Source organism: Salminus brasiliensis, chromosome 2 (genome assembly GCF_030463535.1).
Source record: "Salminus brasiliensis chromosome 2, fSalBra1.hap2, whole genome shotgun sequence".
In the NCBI taxonomy this organism is placed as follows: Eukaryota; Metazoa; Chordata; class Actinopteri; order Characiformes; family Bryconidae; genus Salminus; species Salminus brasiliensis.
The window spans coordinates 5,074,525-5,078,911 of NC_132879.1; positions in this window are offsets into that span (position 1 = coordinate 5,074,525).

Below are 4,387 nucleotides of genomic sequence, written 5' to 3' on the forward strand. Positions count from 1 at the left end.
CACAAGAGCAGTGCTCCTCCAAACTCTAGCAGAAAGCCTTCTTCCCTGGACAGTAGAGACAGTTACTCCAACAACTTGATTTCAGAAGAAACAATGACTGAGCAGGTGTCCCAATACGTTCCAGTTCTAGTCTTGTTTTGGCTTTAAATATAGCCAAGAACCACCAACTTGGACAGAAACGAATTACTCTCCAAAGACTCTCCAACCCCAAACTACTGGTTTTAACTGTTGCTTCCTCTTTACCAGCTCTTTTGTCTGAATCCGAAGAGAACAACTCGCCTGTCAGTCTCAGCACACTGCTGCTCTAAGGTACAATTGGTACAAATGCTAAAAATGTCTGCAGAGGATGTTCAGGTATCTGTCTTGTCTCTGTTGGGGAATATGTCTGTTGAAGGATAATGGCATTTATTGTTGAAGTACAGTTTTGGGTGGAAACCAGGTACATATGACAGTGACACATGGAAAAACCTCTATAAAAGGAATGTGTTCTACTCCTCCTTCAAAAATTCCCCAGCGAAAGTCGTATCATGCAGTTTCACACAGCCTCCACACCAGACACAGCATCATACAGGTAGTTCTGCTAGAAAGCATTCTTTAGGTCAGTTCTGAAGGATATGAGCTGACATTTAAAGGCATGGATCTATCGGTGATGATCTGCAAACTGCAGCTCTCAATGGGGAACTTCTGTGTATTTTACAAGGTCTTACTTCCTCTACAGAGTCATGGTGGCCTGATCATTACATCTCGATCTCTACTCTTTCCTCCTGCTTCAGAACCGTGAGGTACACTCTTAAAAACAATGCTGGTTTAAATGGTTCTTTGAGCAAAGCCTGGATGTTCACACTCTAACGCTCATCAGCTGAAGTGTTCTCTAAAGTACTTGGACACCACCTTGTGGCTGAATGGTACAATTCATTTCAAACACCAGAAGCTTGTTGTAGTTTCAACATCCGTGTTAGTGATACCTTTTGTGCTTGTCTTGAATGCTTGTAGGACAAGAACCTCTAACCTGGGCATCTATGGGAGGATGAAAATGGTGCCAGCAGTATGGAATGATGTGAGCAGCATTTATTCCAGGTGTGATGAACTCTTAACGATGATCATTCAGGGAATATATATACAGTGAGGAAAATAAGTATTTGAACACCCTGTGACTTTGCAAGTTCTCCCACTTAGAAATCATGGAGGGGTCTGAAATTTTCATCTTAGGTGCATGTCCACTGTGAGAGACATAATCTGGAAAAAAATCTGGAAATCACAATGTATGATTTTTTTTATAATTTATTTGTGTGTTACTGCTGCAAATAAGTATTTGAACACCTGCAAAAATTCTGGCCCTCAAAGACCTGTTAGTCTGCCTCTAAAAAGTCCACCTCCACTTCACTTATTATTCTAAATTAGAAGCACCTGTTTGAGGTCGTTGCTGCATACAGACACCTGTCCACTCCACACAAAAAGAGCTGTCCAAGAGAGCAGTGCTCCTCCAAACTCTAGCAGAAAGCCTTCTTCCCTGGACAGTAGAGACAGTTACTCCAACAACTTGATTTCAGAAGAAACAATGACTGAGCAGGTGTCCCAATACGTTCCAGTTCTAGTCTTGTTTTGGCTTTAAATATAGCCAAGAACCACCAACTTGGACAGAAATACTCTCCAAAGACTCTCCAACCCCAAACTACTGGTTTTAACTGTTGCTTCCTCTTTACCAGCTCTTTTGTCTGAATCCGAAGAGAACAACTCGCCTGTCAGTCTCAGCACACTGCTGCTCTAAGGTACAATTGGTACAAATGCTAAAAATGTCTGCAGAGGATGTTCAGGTATCTGTCTTGTCTCTGTTGGGGAATATGTCCGTTGAAGGATAATGGCATTTATTGTTGAAGTACAGTTTTGGGTGGAAACCAGGTACATATGACAGTGACACATGGAAAAACCTCTATAAAAGGAATGTGTTCTACTCCTCCTTCAAAAATTCCCCAGCGAAAGTCGTATCATGCAGTTTCACACAGCCTCCACACCAGACACAGCATCATACAGGTAGTTCTGCTAGAAAGCATTCTTTAGGTCAGTTCTGAAGGATATGAGCTGACATTTAAAGGCATGGATCTATCGGTGATGATCTGCAAACTGCAGCTCTCAATGGGGAACTTCTGTGTATTTTACAAGGTCTTACTTCCTCTACAGAGTCATGGTGGCCTGATCATTACATCTCGATCTCTACTCTTTCCTCCTGCTTCAGAACCGTGAGGTACACTCTTAAAAACAATGCTGGTTTAAATGGTTCTTTGAGCAAAGCCTGGATGTTCACACTCTAACGCTCATCAGCTGAAGTGTTCTCTAAAGTACTTGGACACCACCTTGTGGCTGAATGGTACAATTCATTTCAAACACCAGAAGCTTGTTGTAGTTTCAACATCCGTGTTAGTGATACCTTTTGTGCTTGTCTTGAATACTTGTAGGACAAGAACCTCTAACCTGGGCATCTATGGGAGGATGAAAATGGTGCCAGCAGTATGGAATGATGTGAGCAGCATTTATTCCAGGTGTGATGAACTCTTAACGATGATCATTCAGGGAATATATATACAGTGAGGAAAATAAGTATTTGAACACCCTGTGACTTTGCAAGTTCTCCCACTTAGAAATCATGGAGGGGTCTGAAATTTTCATCTTAGGTGCATGTCCACTGTGAGAGACATAATCTGGAAAAAAATCTGGAAATCACAATGTATGATTTTTTTTATAATTTATTTGTGTGTTACTGCTGCAAATAAGTATTTGAACATCTGCAAAAATTCTGGCCCTCAAAGACCTGTTAGTCTGCCTCTAAAAAGTCCACCTCCACTTCACTTATTATTCTAAATTAGAAGCACCTGTTTGAGGTCGTTGCTGCATACAGACACCTGTCCACTCCACACAAAAAGAGCTGTCCAAAGACACCAGAGACAAAATTGTAGACCTCCACAAGGCTGGAAAGGGCTACGGGGCAATTGCCAAGCAGCTTGATGAAAAAAGATCAACTGTTAGAGCAATTATTAGAAAATGGAAGAAGCTAAACATGACTGTCAATCTCCCTCGGACTGGGGCTCCATGCAAGATCTCACCTCGTGGCGTATCAATGATCCTAAGAAAGGTGAGGAATCAGCCCTGAACTACACGGGAGGAGCTGGTCAATGACCTGAAGAGAGCTGGCACCACTGTTTCCAAGGTTACTGTGGGTAATACACTAAGACGTTCTGTGGTCAGATGAGACCAAAATAGAACTTTTTGGTCTTAATTCCACTCGCCGTGTTTGGAGGACGAAGAATGATGAGTACCATCCCAAAAACACCATCCCTACTGTGAAGCATGGGGGTGGAAACATCATGCTTTGGGGGTGTTTTTCTGCACATGGGACAGGACAACTGCACTGTATTAAGGAGACGATGACTGGGGCCATGTATTGCGAGATTTTGGGGAACAACCTCCTTCCCTCAGTTAGAGCACTGAAGACGGGTCATGGCTGGGTCTTCCAACATGACAATGACCCAAAGCACACAGCCAGGATAACCATGGAGTGGCTCCGTAAGAAGCATATCAAGGTTCTGAAGTGGCCTAGCCAGTCTCCAGACCTAAACCCTAAAGAAAATCTTTGGAGGGAGCTCAAACTCTGTGTTTCTCAGCGACAGCCCAGAAACCTGGCTGATCTGGAGAAGATCTGTGTGGAGGAATGGGCCAAAATCCCTGCTGCAGTGTGTGCAAACCTGGTGAAAAACTACAGGAAATGTTTGACCTCTGTAATTGCAAACAAAGGCTACTGTACCAAATATTAACATTGATTTTCACAGGTGTTCAATTACTTATTTTGCAGCAGTAACACACAAAAAAATTATTAAAAAATCATACATTGTGATTTCTGGATTTTTTTTAGATTATGTCTCTCACAGTGGACATGCACCTAAGATGAAAATTTCAGACCCTCCATGATTTCTAAGAGAGAGAACTTGCAAAGTCGCAGGGTGTTCAAATCCTTATTTTCCACATTTTATATATCAAATGATAATAGGTTTTTGCAGGAAAACAGTATATATATATATATATATATATATATATATATATATAGGGGTGTAACAGTATATATGTTAGGGGTGTTAGGGGTGTAACAGTAAACAGTCGTGGTTTGGTTGGCACCACGGTTTGGTATGAGTATGGTATGAAAAAAAAAAAACCAATTAGATGAATCTAGGTTTCTTTTCATGTAATGTAAACAGACAGTTGTGCAAGTTTGTACGTAGTTTGTTCCTTCTAGTGCTGTGTAGCGCCCCCTTGAGGTAGTTAATACTGCCTGCAGTGTGTATTACACCCTACAATCCTTGTCCAATGTACCATGATTTCAAGATGTTAAAAGCCAGAA